The sequence below is a fragment of the Hylaeus anthracinus genome, unplaced genomic scaffold (genome assembly GCF_026225885.1).
Source record: "Hylaeus anthracinus isolate JK02 unplaced genomic scaffold, UHH_iyHylAnth1.0_haploid 12002, whole genome shotgun sequence".
NCBI classification, from domain to species: Eukaryota; Metazoa; Arthropoda; class Insecta; order Hymenoptera; family Colletidae; genus Hylaeus; species Hylaeus anthracinus.
In genome coordinates this window covers 6,369,429-6,386,558 of record NW_026534349.1, presented here as the reverse complement: position 1 = coordinate 6,386,558, position 17,130 = coordinate 6,369,429, and the positions used below count along the sequence as shown (strand labels likewise).

General features: G+C 42.5%; 1 protein-coding gene across 2 annotated transcripts in view; it reads left to right on the top strand.

The window, feature by feature from the left end:
• LOC128892260 (uncharacterized) overlaps positions 1–17,130 on the top strand; it is a 215,460-nt gene that overhangs the window by 125,342 nt on the left and 72,988 nt on the right. For both annotated transcript variants that reach the window (XM_054152549.1, XM_054152550.1), the window contains exon 15: positions 426–468. The gene's annotated coding sequence lies outside the window, so the exon portion shown is untranslated. The remainder of the gene's footprint in view (positions 1–425; positions 469–17,130) is intronic.

Here is a 17,130-nt window from a genome sequence, read left to right as displayed (position 1 = left end):
CGTCTGCCGATCTTTGGGGTTCAATGTGTCCACAGGGATACGCAACTTGAACCAGTAACACCCTTGCAGAGCCCTTCCCTTTGTACGACCTTTCGTGTTACTTACACGAAGGTTTTTCTTTCTTCAATTTATTATTCTTTTCAAAATCAAGACGCGTTGAAAGGTAAAATAGTCGAATTTTATTTCCCAATTTGTAATACTCGTTAGTGTTATAAGGGGAAGATTATTATCAGAAGATTAATGATTTCTTTACGTAGAAACCATTTTCCAACTCTCTAGCTTCTATGGCCAATTTAACACACTCTCATATTTCTTATCAAATCTTTTAAATTCGTCAAGTACCACTTGTTAGATGTAGACCGATGATTATATAAAAGAATCCAGTGTCGATCAACAATCCTAACAAGCTTCCATTTATTTTGCAGGTCGATCTACCACGCCAAGACGCCACACCGTGTACCCCACATTGTGAGTAATCTGTTTAATTACGTTCCTTCAATTAACTCGCCTTCTTCCATCGCGCGTACGCGTAACAGCCCCGTCCAAGAATGACGACAGAGCGTTCTCATCTTTGGCGGTAACCTGACCCTCCCTTCGGTAATTTTTAATCTCCATCCGCTCGATCCTACTTCATCCGGAAACGAGCTCAAAGGATGCTCTCGTCTCGAGTATCGACCTTCCACGCCGTGGTATTAATCTAATCCCTTTCGACGAGGCTTGGAACAAAAAGGGCTCGGTCTTTGATAGCGACGGGATTGGAAAAACGGGCGCAGGTGAAAATTACGTTCCGAGCGGCGTTTTCGTTCTAATTCCACGGCGAAATATTTTCGATGCCCGGGGACCGCTCTCGGTGAGTTTTCAAATTAATTCCGCCGAAAGTTTGGACGGCGAGTTGAACAGCTCGCGCTGTTGTAATATTTCGCGCGATTATTCTCGTTTCGGCGAAGCTTTTTCCAAGAGGAGTTCGTGCTTCGTTTCGTTCGGTGATTTCAACGCGTGGAATCATCTCGCGAACTGCCTGAGAACCCTTCGATGGACGCCCGGGGAATTTTTAATTGGTTTTCTTCGAATTTTGACAGATGGTATCCGTGGAACATTTAGTGGAATATCCGTGGTGGCGAGAGTTCGTATATTCGACGATATGTAGTTAATTGTTCGCGGATCAAAATATTATGGAAATTAAAGAAAATTAGGATGGCAAGCTTATGGCACCGATTTTATTAGGACGAGTCAAAGCCCTAATCTCGACTTGGAATTGAACACATGTTGTCCTACATTCATAATTAAAAATCCTTAAACTCATTGCCACTTAAGCTCCTGCTCGCTCTCGAATGTACAAAGACGCCTCAATCGATATTCTCTTAACGGACTGCTCGCATAAACGACGTCGCCTAGCATAGCGTAATTTAAATTTCAAATTCAAGTAAAAACGCTCGAGTGTCACCGATAGGAGTCCCCCTATATTATTTTTATAAATCACGCTTCGTTTCCACGAGCCACCTGGTCGGGATCGATTCACGGTCAACAAGGGCGAAAAATGGCGTTCTTTGGCTGACCTTAAACCCGACAGAAACACGAGAGAATTTTCGTCGTCGACGAGGGAACTACGGACAGAGGAACGACGCGAGACGGAAGTCGAGGAAAAATGCACACCCGCCGCTTGGAAAAACTCTCGGTGAAATTCTCGCCTGCTCGAAGCAATCCGCGAAAACGAATTCACTTTACTATTCAAATAAAGAAATTGGAGACCGTAGATTCTTTGGATTATTGAGCTTAAAGGGCTTCATGGAGGGTGGCAATTAGACGAATTCTATCAGTGGATTTTTTCGTAGCAAAAGGAAAAGAAAATTAAGCATTGAAAGCATTATTACGCTATTATATGATACATGGAGCAACGTAGATAAGGACATTGATTTTCGACTCTGTTCTTGGACCAGAATATAATAATTTGAAATCACTGAATGATGAATGAAATTGAAGAGCAAAATATATTATAAGGAATCAAAAAGCGGATCTGAATAGACAAGTACTCCTCGCAACATACGCACGCAAATTAATTCATTATGGCGGAGTGGAAAGAAAAACGTCAATGCGCCCTTTCCAAGCTTGATTCGCAGTTTCGTGTTTACATTCCGCGACGCGCCAGAATGCAGTCTTGATTCGCCATGTTTGCAGGGGCCCATATTTCGCTGAAACGAGGACATAATTAACGAGCGTCGCCGTCGAAATTACACACAACCCTCCCGCGTGTTTCGCGCTAATTTACCCTCCTCCCGTCGAAGTTATCGTTTACCTCCGCGAGGTTCATCCCTCGGAAACGAACAAGTTTCTTAAACACGCTATCTTCCGCGGGAGGATCGTCGTTCCCCTGGCAACTATCTTGTTGCGTCCAGGCTTTTGGTAAACAAGCCGTAATTATAAGCTGCGCGGGCGAGTCTTAATTACGAGGCGACGTACGCGTCAAAAGCTTTCCTCGTCGAATCGATCCCGGTGTCTGACAAGCCTCGAGGAGCTCGCGGCGACAGCCGCAGAGGAATGTCGCCGAGAGGACTTGAACCTTTGCTTCAATTCCCGCGCACGTTTTCTAATCACGAAGAAGATGTTCCTGCCGCTCGATACGACTCGACTAATCCCAATGTTTACTGTCTGGATGTTAAATGCTCGAGGGGGCACGACGTCGGAGCTTCGTGCTTTGTATTCCCGATTCAGAGCATTCGGGGATGTACAATTTATGGCGGTGGATTGCGTCGGGATTATTAAATATATGTAGGAGTTCGGCTCTGAATTGGGCTCTGAATTTCAAATTATCGTGCGATAATCGATCGAGCGCAACGAACGCAGCAGACGGGAGTAGGTTTCGAAGTTGTCGTTTTGCAATCTGTCATCGTAAAGAACTCGCCTGCCAACGGTTATATCGCATCAATTCGTGAATACGTCCGTTCTTTCTTCAATCCCCATCGGTCACGAATCCTACATGTATAAAGGAGTCGTTCGAAGAATTATATAGCACCTCGATGAGTTTGTTTGTCGCACGGATTCCGGTAGATGTCGCGCGATAAATTCTTCGCGTATTTCATATTTCTCTGTCAAGCAGTTTTCCTGTAACGCCGTGACGAAGTTATGCTACGCAAATTTGCTTTTCTCAGCTTCCGCGAACTTTGATTGTGTTACAGGAACGTCAATGAAACTTTTTTCTTTAACGCTTTAATCCAGTTTGCGAAGTTATTTTTTCGTGACGTTGCGCTACCTCGCGTCACTCGATATCGTCAGGCACTAACTTTCTCGAACTTTCGTTGTAGAAAATTAAAAAATTTTCAATTCTATTTTCTTTTCTCTTCGACTATTCTGTAACTCCCGGTACGATAACAAAATTAGTATAACATATTCCAACCACCTCCTCTATCGGAGGTTTAACGACATTGCTCGAGAGACCACGGATTTTACAAAATATACAAACTCGAAACACGCTCGGTAAACGCGAGGAGGAGGTCTATCCACATGCAAAATGAAATATTAATTTATGAAATATATTCAGCGCGCGTTTTGCATACGCTTTCCGTATTACCATACGCCATAAGTGCATAAATTCCGCCGGCTGCTTACAGCGTTACGGAAGAAGCACGATATAGGAGGAGGAAAACAAGCTACGCGTATGTTTCGTGGCCAGTGAATGACTCGGTTCTTATCAGCCGAATCTTATCGACCCCCTAGGAAACGTGAAATTGAAATTGAAAACGCTCGTGAGCATCCGAGCGAGGGGGAAGCCCGACGACGAAGCCATTTCGAGGGATTTTCCGTGAGAAAATCGCGCGATTGAATTAGAAGCGCGGGGAGCATCTCGAGCTGAAAGGCGCGACGAAGGGAAGCCAGTGGGAAATGCGGGAGAAGTGCTCTTCGAAAAATCACCGATGAGCCCTCGCGACGGCGGCGGATTAATAACGAATACGCCTTAATAATCTCAGCGGGCGTCCGCCGTACTGGAAACTGCGGGAAGTAATCAAATCTGCGGTTCCTAGGATTGGATGAACTCCAGTAGATGTGGTCGGTCACGTACGGTTCCCTGGCAAATTCGATCACCCGCCACGTGGAGCGATCCATGCGCCTACGAATGTGAAACGTACAAGTATTTTTAGACGGCTTGTAGCTGGTCTAGGCTTGCAATCGTTAATGTAAAACTTCAAATCTCAGATTTCTTTTTAACTCTTAGTATTCTTGGTTAATTCGTTCGGGAAATCGTTGGTCACAATTGTCATTGAATAATAGTAAAACGAATTAGAATTACTTCAATCGCGTCAGCTTTGAGGATGAATTATTTGGTATCCAGGAATAATTAAATAACTGTGTAGATTAATGAGATAATTGACTCTTGGCTTCTCCTTTAAATGGGATACAACTTTTTACACTTTTTCTCGAGGCATTACTGTACACGTACGCCAAAATTAAGTAAGTGTCTAGGTTTTATACGTTTCGTTGAATTAAATCCTTAGTGCAGGATAAATTAGAACGACCCCTCTGACGCCACGGAGACGAGTTACTTTGTCACTTTCGTCGGAAATAATTAATAACTTTAAACACGAGGTAATCGCGCGCAATTTTTTGTGCCCCCTCTGAAAACAGAATTTCGCGCGTGTGACGAGTGCCGGGCGCTTAGGTCCCGTGCATTTCTCCAAATTAAATCCCGAAGATCGGTCGAGAAAGGACGTTTCGGATGAGAATACCCACTTAATCCGACTCGATTAAGGGAGCCGCGAAACCGGGCGAGCCGCCTGTACGTGTCGGCTAATTAAATCCGGGAAATTAGCTCTGTCTTAGAGGGAGATGGAACGTCAGTCGCAGGGAGGGCACAATAGCGCGGCTGTTTCCACTAACGTCGTAGAACTCTCCGGCGAAAGTAATAAGAGATTTAGATCTCTCCGCTCGGAGGTCCGCCATAGTTTTCTACCTTTTTCGGGGCCGTGATTTTCCCGGTACAAGGTGAGCCGTGCAATTGTCGTGGTGCACGGTTAATTTTAACAAGAGCGTGGGTATACAATTTAATTTTCGCAACTTCCAAGACACATTTTTAAAACCAGACGCGGTAGTAATTAAGCAACAGAGGTTTTTCCAACCACTTTTCATTTACCGAAGTGAGCGGTTCAAAAGAGGTCTCTTCGTATTTTTCAACGAAACGAGGAAAAGGATATTTTCAGTTCCTGTTTATTAACTTTGTTATTTCTTGCGTTTAATTCAAGAATACAAACCGTAAAAGCCTTCGAGGCGACTTTGTTTACTTGCTTTTATTTATAATTATTGTAAAGAGAAGTATACTAGGTGCTATTTAAAAACTCTTCGAAACGAACTTTCCTCGAAAGCAATCTTTCTTTAAATCGGAGAAACCGATTCGACCGCCACGACGACCGGTTCGCGACTCACCCTGTATAACGCAACGACTCACTCGAGCGACAAGCCAAGCGAAGAAAATGGGATCGTTTGAATACGAATTTCACGGTCTTTAATGTCGAAGGGATTTGAATTCATTCGAGGCGAGCCGAGAGCAATGTTCGCTGAATTCGCGAACGCTTCTCTGCGTTCATGGTAATGGCCGACGGGGGTGGCGGGTCCTCGAAATAATTTTCGACCGTTTTCGCGCGATTTCGAGGCTCCGGAGGGGTGGGTGGGTGGGGGGTTGCTCGGTAGAAGGGGTTCGGGGGAACAAGATTTTTCGCGAGTGCCTTCTGAAGGGATCAACAGAGCCTTTTATTCTCCGGGGTTCCATTATACCCGCTCCCGAAGGCATCGGCATTATGAATAATTCGGAAGTATTTGCTTTTCCGCCTGCGCGTCTGAATTAATAAGAAGCCTTGGAAATCGTCGGTGGGTGAGTGAACTTCATTACGAGGCAGGCGGACAGCTTAATTTCACCCAGGTACAGAGCGTTTCAGGATCTTTCGCAGGAAGCTGTTTGAAAATTGACAGACTTTTTGAGAACGTTCGACACCAAAATTAAGCGCCTCTGTGAGTTGCTCGATCTAAAAGATTCTCCATTAAAGGGGTGTAATATCGATAACATTTCGTCTAATTTTTTGTCTGGTTCAGAATACTTAAATTAATTGTATTAGGTTGTCCCGAAAGTTTCTTTCGCGAGTTGCACCCAATTATTTGATGTGGTCGGGTTTATATAAATAGACAATTTAATTTCATAGATATTCATGTTGTGACAGTAATGGAGCAAAATGAATCGTGCACAATTCAGTAAAGTAACATAAAACATAAAATATTGTGCATGTATTACTTATTAATAAAGCGAAAGAAACTTTTTGGACAACCTAATAATTTCTTGTGAAGGGGTAACCTGATTTTATTGAAGTCAACGTTAGGATTTAATTTAAACAAAACTATGAAACCGAGACGCTTGAAATTTCGCAAACATGTGCAGCAATGTTGAAAGAAAGAACATAAAAAATTCCATGCAATTACCTTGAATATCTATACAATTATTAATTATATCCTGTGCAACGCGAAGGATCGACTTCCGCACAATTTTTTCGACACCTAGAAAAATTTATTGTTTCTTGCGAGTCTGACAATTAATTACATCCGCGTCTGATATTTTGAAACTTCCTGTAGATTTAATATCTGGCGAATGACAATCGCGTGCAATACGAAACCTTCCGAGAGAATTTAATATAAATGTCAGAGAATATAAATTGCAAGGTTTAAACCGGACAGCGTGTAGCGGGGGTGTTGATGTACTTGGGAAAGAACGGCATTTAATTGCAAGACTTGCAATATTCCTGAGTTCATCATTGACACAAGAGAAAATAAACATTACAGCAAGAAATCACAGGAAATAAGAAATTATACTTCAGTCATACTCCAAACGGTAAAAAGCAACCAAGAATGTGTACCTTATTACGTAGTTTAAGTCAGTTTCGAGTTAATTCAATATTAGTTTAATACAGTTAAATTAACCTGCCGTGTTACTTCCTTGGGGTAATTTCAAAATTAAAATACATCACCAGAGTCAGGAATAAAGAAATTCTTATTTATTTCTGAATCTGTATATTCACTTTAATTTGGTCAGATATTCTCCAGAAAGCATTTGACGTGAATCCACAATTGATAATCGTCACAATTTTCAGTGTTAAAAAATGTTTAAATATTAAAAGTAATAATGTAGTGTTCGACAACGCTTGAATTTTCGCGCGGAAAATTTCTGTATTATCGGCTCCCAGTGGGGTAGTACGAACTGCCCCGACAGAGGGCGGTACCGATCAAGTGGAAAAGAGCGCGCAAAGAACATTCGTATTCCTTTTGGAAAGTTCTCCGCCAAGATGCGTGCTCCTCGACAATTCATCCGCTCTTATCAGGAAAAATCGGCACAAGAAATGATTAGGAACATTCGTATACGGAATATTAGGATGACGATATCGCTGAACCACGAGTGGGAGCAGTTGAACATGGAAATCTGGGTATGTGAACTGAGATATATCAATATTAGTCGATTGACATCTTTGATGGGATTCGACAACGACCCACTGTAATTTTCGTTTGAGAATTTCGACTGTTTTTGTCAATTTCGATACTGTACAAGTTTTATTCTTATTCAAATCTCATTTTTCGTGAGATTTGAACAGAATTTTATGCATACAACGAGTAAAAATGGGTATTTTATGGGTATTGTCGTTACTCGAAAATTTCGTGAGAAGACAGTTCAGAGCCAAACTACCTTCTTAATGTTCCTCGGTCCATCTGTTAATCGTGTTAGTCATAGAAACGACCTTCGTGTTCGTTAGGCGATGAATTTTGTTTGTGTAGGGGATGAAAATAAAGTTTTCAATTATGGAGTATTGTATTATTCATGAGCAAGTGGCCTGAACGATATTTCTTCCAATTTCGATTCTCGTTTACGATTCAAATCGATTATGGTATCTTAATTCGATCACCAGATGTCGTGGTTAGGAAGGGTACGTGGCGCCCTCAATTGCATGCACGAAAATCAAAGCATGCTCTGGAACAACTGTCTCCCTGCGTACAGAATCATCATCCAATTTGTCCTGAATTGATAAGGCAGTTTCCTATTCGTTCAGCAACTGCATTGTGAGTTCTGCTAGTATGTATACTAAAAATTGTTAGAAAATTGTAATTGATTAACATAAAAATAATAACATAATTTTCAAAATCAAACTTATAATGTAATGTACGAATAGGATATATACAGGAATGTTAGGTAACGGTATGTAGTAAATTGTAGTATCCTATGGAGGACTTCTTTACCGACAGGATACAAGTAGCAATCCTGCGTTACCATCGACAATGAAATCATATATTAACTTGTAGAATTAAAAGAAAAAAAAATAGAATCTAAATAATTTGTCTCAACTGCGCATTAACAATCTCGTGATATATTTATGTTGCAATAATCTCTGCGCGTGTTTACATCGAGATCGCGATCAGAGTATCGATTACCCACCGCAACTTCATCAACCCAAGCTATTTTCCGTAAATTACGCTAGCTAACGAATTTTTATCGATTAGTATCGGTTTCCCCAGGTGAGATTAATACTTTTATATAACGTTTTACATAACGATATTCTCATCGTGTGGTAAGACGTCCATCGGATAATTAATTTGAAGTGGATCGCAATAGAGAGATCGCTGAAAATAGTTTATTACCCTCTGGAGCGTTTTCAACGTGCAGCTCCCTTGCGTCACTGATCTCAGCATCTCCTTATTTAGACATTTATATCGTACGCGCGGAAAATTATCACCCATAAACTTTTCTCTCGGCGCAAATGAGAATCGTCTCAACAAATTCTTTCAATTCAACTTTCTCGATGCTGAAACTTGTTCGAACATAAAATTATATATAGAAGACGGAATTTTTATCCGCACTCGGTCGGTACTATTGTTACGATTGATTATATCAAAGGATGTAACAGTTATATATTTTATGAAATTATCAGAGTTTCTATTGTACAATCTATCGATTAGTATTTCTAGCAATCGCTGTTAAATGATTTTCACCTACAAGTTAAAAATCCCAAATATTGATAAAGCGTTATTTTACTATACTGACTGAATAACGCTACTCTTAATGCAGCGTGATTTTACCGACTGACAATCTGTCAACGTCGCTCGACTGTTATCGATAGAAATTTCGCGGTGTTTCGCAACATTTTTAAACGGAATGCTGAGCCTGGAAGAACCGATTCGTCGAGTATACACGTAGGGTATATTTAGTCGAAAACTTGTATCGTTACCAAGACATCGCCCTGCAATTCGATCTTCACGATCGAAGAGGGGGTAGAATGTTCACAGGCGCAATGGACCCAACAGGATCAAAATAATATTTGTTTGCTACCAAGGCTACATTCGTGGTGTTAACTCTTTGCGGCACAGGAATTCAGGTCGTAAAATAGACCCATGTTGCACAAGAATTTTATTGCGTTTTAAATCAAACAAAATTGTTATATTTTTATTAATAAAGGTATCGCACCTATACACATGCAGCTATTGCAAAATTTCGAGGTGGGATTAAAAATGTCCCACCATGCATTACGGTCCATCAAAAAGACGGGACACTTTTAATTCCACCGTGCCCCAAAGAGTTAACGGACTCATACGTAGTCAGAATCTGATTTTGAGAAACGCAGGAATTTCGCCTCTGTAAGAGTATCCTGTAATTCGATACCGAGGGAGTGTTCCTGAAACTTTCCAAATACCGACATTTTCTCATTTTCACGAAACACGTGCAGCCCCGTAATCGCAGTGACAGGCCGCCTTTGCGTTTGAAATGGTTCTGGGAAGCCTCGTGTAAAGGCTGGTCCACAATCGTTGAGGTCAGGATTTAATCCAGAATATGTTTAAAATATAGTTTCTTGGTTTATCATTGTACTGAAAAATTGAACTAGGTATGGTTGAAAGCGTGATAAATATTTGTTAAAGGAAAAGTATGGAGACTGTAATAACACTATAAATTGAATGTCTGGTTCCACGTTACTTATAATATATCCGTGTATTGTGTCATGTGTACTTGGATTTAATATATGAATATTACATGTACTTTAGATGTACTTTGTCCATTATAATGGAGCTGTATATCAGACGGCTCGATATTTGGTGAACAGAATCGAACGATGCTTGTAACGGTATATTTTAGTTCGAAAGTGTGGATCAGCCTTTAAAAGGTCTCTTCGGTGTTCATGGGAGAGAAACACGGGATATTCAAGGGGTGGTATAAACACATCCACGATGTTTACGTTCGCGCGTGGAAGGTCTCTCTGTGTTTTCAACCATGGCTACCGTTGCGCACCCGTCGTACAGTAGAACGAAGCGTTGAAAAAACACGACGTGGACGAAATTTCAAATTACAGTTTTTGTTTTTCTATTTCTCTAGCTACGTCACCACTATCCCCCGGTACTAATAAATGAGAACTCGTAAACTCGAGGCTTCTCCTGTTATAAAAACAAAGAAGGATGAAATAGTTTCATAGAAAATAAATCCTAAATTTGAGAAGTTATGATGTACTCTCCATTCAAACAAACCTTTAGTCCGTATTTTAAGTCTACTTGGTGTTCCTTCGCAGTAAAAGTAACGGGTACGGCTGTACTGGAGAGCGGTCCGAAATTAGTGGAGTGTAATTTTAGTCGACGTTTCTTATTCTCGCGATCCAGACTCCCGGGAATTCGCCGCGGCGCTTTTTATCTCTCAGCTGGATTTTATTTTGAATGCCACCGAAACTCGGGGCCCTGACCTTAGCGGGAGCCAGTTCGTTCCCCTGCTGTTCATTCTAATGCACGTGAACTTTCAGATCTTTCACGATAGAACATACTTCATTTCCTAAAATAGTAAATGTCAGCTCCGATTGTAATTAGGAGCCTTTAAACTAATATAAAAATCGATTCTGGAAGCCTCATCGTATTTAAACGATCCCATCTTTTTCTGGCTGTGTTTTCTTTCGCTCGAGAAACTTAAGGACCCTTCTCGTTAGATATTTTTACCCCGGGGCAGAGAATTCAGGACTCGGTAGGTCAAAGCGACGGCGAACTCCTCCGACTGGGTTCCAGAGGAGTCCTGTTTCGTCTCCCCCGTTCCGTGACTTCATTAATCTAACATCGCCGCTGTGTTTCGTTCCTCTGTTTCGTGTTCCCCGCTGACAGCATTAAAGCACGTCGGGGAAACGTGCGTCGGTGCAATTCGCTCGTTGACGCCTCGGCGAACAAGTTTCCAAGATACATTAAGACGTAGTTCGCGAATCAACTTCGTTTATATTTGGAGCAGAATGAAACAGCAGACGAATGTGACTAGGTGTACCTAATGGTATTCAAACAGAACACCAGCTACGATATTCGAAACAACTCCCTTCGAACCTGATCCCTTTTAAATCCACGAAAAGTAAAAATAATATCTCTATCAAAAAGACAGAAAGAGTGTTCCAAGCCAACAAACGACGATTTAAGTCCGAACGAAATAGACTGACCACCCAAGGCCACCCAGTATCTACCCCCACTAGTCCACCGCTCCACTGCGTCGCTCCATCTCTCGTCAGATCGTCCAACCCCTAAGCGCGCGCAATTTGAACGCCTCGTTAAATTATTCTTCCTACTAAGAAACCCATAAAAGTTTCAATTGTTCTTTCGTCAATCACAGGTCGAGTGACTAGCATCCCTCGTTCCAATATCATTCAAACTGCAACAGCATTTGCCATAACCGTCGTAAGTGTATCCCGGTGGATGTTTCGCGATTCATAAGGACTAGCGATGTTATCAAAGGCCGTTCCGGCCGGGTGAAATACTTTCCGCGTTTATTGACAATTTCCCGGATACCTGGGTCACGGTGCTACAACGTTAAAATTGAAGCAATAAATTGGCATCCAACGCGACGCCCAGAGACGATGCAACCCCGCTAGACCTTTTACGATCCTAATACCTCGTACCTATTAAAGGAACGCTCGTTACGGGGGCAACGTTGCATTTTCGACGAATTTGCTTAAGTGCACTTCCAGGGGGTTCCGCGAAAATTTTCCCAACGCCGGCAGGAAGGAGGTGGCGAGGGGTGGGGTGGGGGGTGGGGGGGTAATTATCGTGGGCCGTAAGTCAGAAGCGCCGTTAAAGCTGGCCGAAATTTTTGCAATCCTCCTGACTAGGCTAGAAATAAATTCGAGGCTACCGCGGCGAGAAATTGAATTATCACTCGATAAGTTTGTTGGTTATTTTGTTCTAGCCGGACTAAAACTCGTGAAAATTTCTACGAAGTAATTTCTACGAAGTAATTTCTACGAAGTAATTTCTACGAAGTAATTTCTACGAAGTTAACATTTTGTCTCGAGACTGTTGAAGGTTAGATAATTTAACATTTGTCGAAATTTATCTTCATTGTCGTGTCATCTTTGAAATTAATTTTATTACCTTAATGAAGAGTCCTGTCACCCATTTCCGGGTGACGCGGCGACCAACGTTTTCAATCGTTGGTCGCTCAATTTGTTATAATTAGACTGCGGATCGTTACGCAAAATAAAACATTCGCGAGCGTGCCTATAAAAATTCAACCTAAATAAGAATTTATTCTATTCTGCAAATATTATAACGTGAACTTTACTTTCAATCTTTTTTTATATTCTTGCATATCGTTCGCATTTTGTAGTTTCTTGCACATTCAAATTTTCTATAAGTGCACAAAGATCCGTAGTCTGGTTATAATACTTCAGTTGTGATCAAATTTCGTTCGATTGAGAGTTAAATTATCGGAGGCTTGGAACACCCTGTATACCTATATCTGGTGAAACCCTCGGAATATGAACTCCTCTCCTATATCGAGGGATACGCTTCATCCTTTTCGGGGGAATGTTTAATATTCGCGGTTCGAATATTTTCTGGCATTCATCGGCACGCGGAGGGGTCCCTGTTAACAGTTCGCAGGAGAGGCTCGGTTAGCCTGGCTATCGGGACAATTCTCTCTCGTAGTCGTCATGGAAACCCCTCTTCGGGATCTCCCTTGTCGAGGGTAGGCAGTTTCCAGAGGTTTAGGGGTGTAACATTCAACTCCCAGCGAACGACGTCGATCAACCCGAACCTATTTCGCGCTGATAAATCTAAACGTCTCGTCCTGTCGCATCTTGTGTCCTTCCAGTTTGCGCTCAGCATCCATAACTGTCCTCCAAAATCTCTCGAAGGAACGTCGAGCAAATGTCTTCGAGGCTATTTCGTGTTATAATAACAAACTGTATTTATAGGTGTCCGTTTCGTGTTTGTAAATCTTCGGTTCGAAATTTTTCCTGAATTTTCTGAAGAAGTAGCCATAAAATGGAATTTCTAATAATCAGATTTATGTGTAATTGAAACATTGAAAGCCACTTTTCTTTCATATTTTGCGTGACTTGGAACGGTACTTGTACGCTCGTTTAAAAAAAAAAAAAAAAAAACGAATAAATTCCATCAACAGAAAAAACACTCCATGGATCGGAATGAAGATAAGCGATCCCTTATCCTAGCTCGCAAGATTCTAGTTTATTCCGAGTCGGGATTTATTGCCTTTTAACAAGCTAAATGCAAACGAAGAGTTCTCCCATCGTTTTTTTTTTTTCTTTTTTTTAAAATACTTGGGTACCTTCGAGCGACCTTGCCCGTGTCGAAACGTTTCCGTTGCGATAAGCTGACAGCGTCAGGATAAACCCAAGGAATTGGCTCGATCCTTCGAGAGTCCCTCGTTTTATCAAACCATCCCTCTGTTTTGTCTTCTCCCATTTCCAGGACGATGGATCAGCCAGTTCTTCTTCGAAGGCGAGTCGGATTCGCGCTATTCTCGTAAAAATGACAGCGGGGCGAACGAGGGGATTCGGAAAAATCGAAAGCTACCTATAAAGCGGGATGTCACCGACGCCGTCCGATTGCCAACCTTTCTTTATCGAGCCAGCAGGCTTCCAGTAACATATTGCCGAGACGGAACTGCGCTCTCGGTCGAGAATACTCGCGATATCCAGCGAAATGTACAATCCGAGTAGCTGGGGAAAAATGGAAGAAGAAATATCCAAGTATTTCGAATATTCCTACGTAGAACTAGCCGCTGGTAGTGTCGCAAGAACTCCGCAAGATTAATAAATCCGAGGGAACACGCTAAGGGTCTCTCCGATCTCTTTTTACCCGAGGAATTGAAATTCTCTCATCGATAAAACAAGACAAGATTTCCGTGTGGATAGGTGGACACAATTCTTTTAGTTTCTCTTTTAATATTCTCGAAAAATAACTTCTACAGAGACCACTTCCTCTTCTTCTTCCTCTTCGTAACTCATATTGTACTTCAACTTAGAACTCGAAATCTAGCAATTTAATTTCTGATTTATATCGACCAAGCGAAGTTTCCCTTGGTAAATTTGCGTCCACTCCTTGGTCCAACCCGAGTTCCGATAAATTTGCGTCAAGTTCCTCCTTCGCCTTAGGTCAACCGTGAAACATTTATAGTGTCACGAGGATGTACGAGCAAGCCGAGGAGCAGGCATCGCGACGACGGTTGAACCGCAGGCGCATGTGCGCTCCAGCTGCAACGCACCTACGAACGCGCGTGGAGGGTTCTAAAAATACGCGGCCACCCCGAGTGCACTTGAAACTGCACCGACGGAGCCTGTGGCTCTGTGAAGAGAGGATGGCCGACGTCGATAGGCAATTTCACGACGCGACGCGTCGCGTCGGTGCATCCCCTGCCCTCGGTCTCGTTACAGGATCCGCGCGATTCCGCGCGAACCTGCGTTTTCGCCTGTTTTCTTTGATCGATTCGCTCGGAGAGACGTTTATTCGAGCGAAAATTTTAAACAACCGTACGAAGAATGGAAAATAAACCAAAATAGTGGTCTTCGTTTGCAATTTTTCTAAGTATATTATGTCGAGGATGCGAACTGTTTTCGTTTGTAGGCAAACTTTCAGGAGAAGACGGTTTAGTAACAGGATGGGGTCTTTAAAAACGTGTACTTAGTACCTTGTGAAATTTATATGAGCGAGTTCGTAAGTTCAGACAAGTAGATTTCAGGTGAAATAAAAGCAAACGGATCGCCGGAGCTTGAGCTTTATTTATAGACAATTTAACAGCGCCGGTTTGTCAACAAAAATTCACGTGACGCAACAAAACGCCTACATCTCGTAAACAAGATCAACGTTTATGCGTGCCTTTTTGATCCTTCTCGTTTGCGGAATTCATACCCCCTCCCACGTAGCGGTGTCCGCGTGTTACGATTCACCCTGTGTATCCAAAGGGGAAGTTACGATCTAGGCTCGGTGAAATATTTGAAGAGCCTCGAGTGGTTGCTCGATGTTCTCCGGAATTAATGTGACGTTTCCTGCTCGTAAAAGCACGTGGAAAATCTAATCGCAATAAAAGAATTCGAAATCGAGTCGTAACTCGCGCTCTCTTGAATCCACTGATGATATTTTCAGACGTGTACAGTCAATGTGTGAAATCATAGTGTTTCAATTTTGAATTTTTACGTCGGTTGATTCAGTTTTTCACTGATCGACTTCATCGGACGATTCGATAGAAAATTGTCGATCACCTCGTGGCGATAATTAACCCTTAGCAGACCAATTTTCTGATTTCGGTACATTTTTGGCAAGCCTCACTCGACCTGGGATCGCAAAGGGTAAAAGAGAAGAGGGCAGAGAATACGAAAGTCTATGTACACAGAAAGCCTAGTGAATTCTGAGCCTTGCAGAAATTACTTTTTCGCAAACTTCGATTATATTTCCTCGGCGTTTTTTTTTTTTTGCCTACCTCATCTTCTACATGATGATTTCAACTCCAAGCCCCGACTCGCGTCATAATCTTAAAGTAATGAGAGCATTACAACATGATTCTTACGAAATCATCGTCGAAACCGTATAATCTGCGGTGCACGATCGTAACGCCACTACAGCATCCGACGCTGTAAAAGGATTTAATTCGAAGCGTCGCAGGAATAGGAAGCGCCAGACGACACTTATCGAATAATTTAACGTTTCAACAACGAGGGGGAGAATGCACGTTTGCCACTATCGTTATTGCAATGCTACAATCGCGTCGTTACATCGTATCTTCGGTTGTTATCGTGATGGCGATACCGTAGGAGATCCGTTCCCATCGCCGCGTTATTCTAAGCACCGTGGCTTTTGCACCCTCTCGCGTCGTCCCTTCGTTTCTATGGCGACTCGAAGAGGGGTGGCATCCCCTGTGGATCCAGCGGCAGCGTCGCGGGGTTGATTGTAGATGCCGTGTACGCCTGCCCCGTAAACACGGGATGATCTATCAGGAACGAAGGGTTGCCTGTTCGAAGGGAACATTCTCTTCGCTGGATGCTCGTCCTGGGGCGAAACTTCGGCAATTATTGTTTGGCGAAGGTATTGTTTCGTTCGACACGAAGGTGGGTTGTATTTTATTCTTAACGGGGATGCGCTGAAAATGATTAATGCGCGAGAGTTGCTTGGAAGATTAAAAGGGGTGGTCTTGGTGGTCGAAGCATCTTATTCAGCTGTTCCATTGGGGTGTATGATGTTTTGGATACGTTCATGTATCGCTATGAAAAATTAGGAAATAGGAAAATTACAGAGGTGGATGAAAAATGATGGGATAATCTGCGATATAATTTCTGCAAGGCTCAGAATTCACTAGGCTTTCTGCGTTATTTAAATATATTAATAATTCCCATTGAAATCCTAACAAAATTGTCTGAAAATACATGAATACCAGGAGCCAAAATTCGTCTTACAAGAGGTTCCTTTGCTTATATTTCCCACGGACTGGCAAAGCACTTAGGCGTCGGGTTCAAAGAGCGATTGTGCTCGAAAACAGGGTAAAAACCAACGTCGTACTCTTCGAGTCTCCCCGGAGACGTTTCTTTGACGGTCCCCGGGACGAATCGCCATGACGATGGTAACGAGATTTCGCGGAAACGCTGCGGAGAGGACCGTCAAGGGTGTCCGTTCGCCTTGATAATGAGCAGCCTTGTACTTGCGCGCGAACGGTGATGTTTTCGAGACTATTAAACTCCCGTCGAGGGGAACGGGAATCGAGTCGGCGTTTAGAGGCAACGTAAATATACGCGAAAAGGAAGTGGCGAGGAGATGTGGGTAAATTTACAGTTGCTCCTGCCGCTGGTCGGTCTGCAGACTGGGGCAAACTGTGCACGG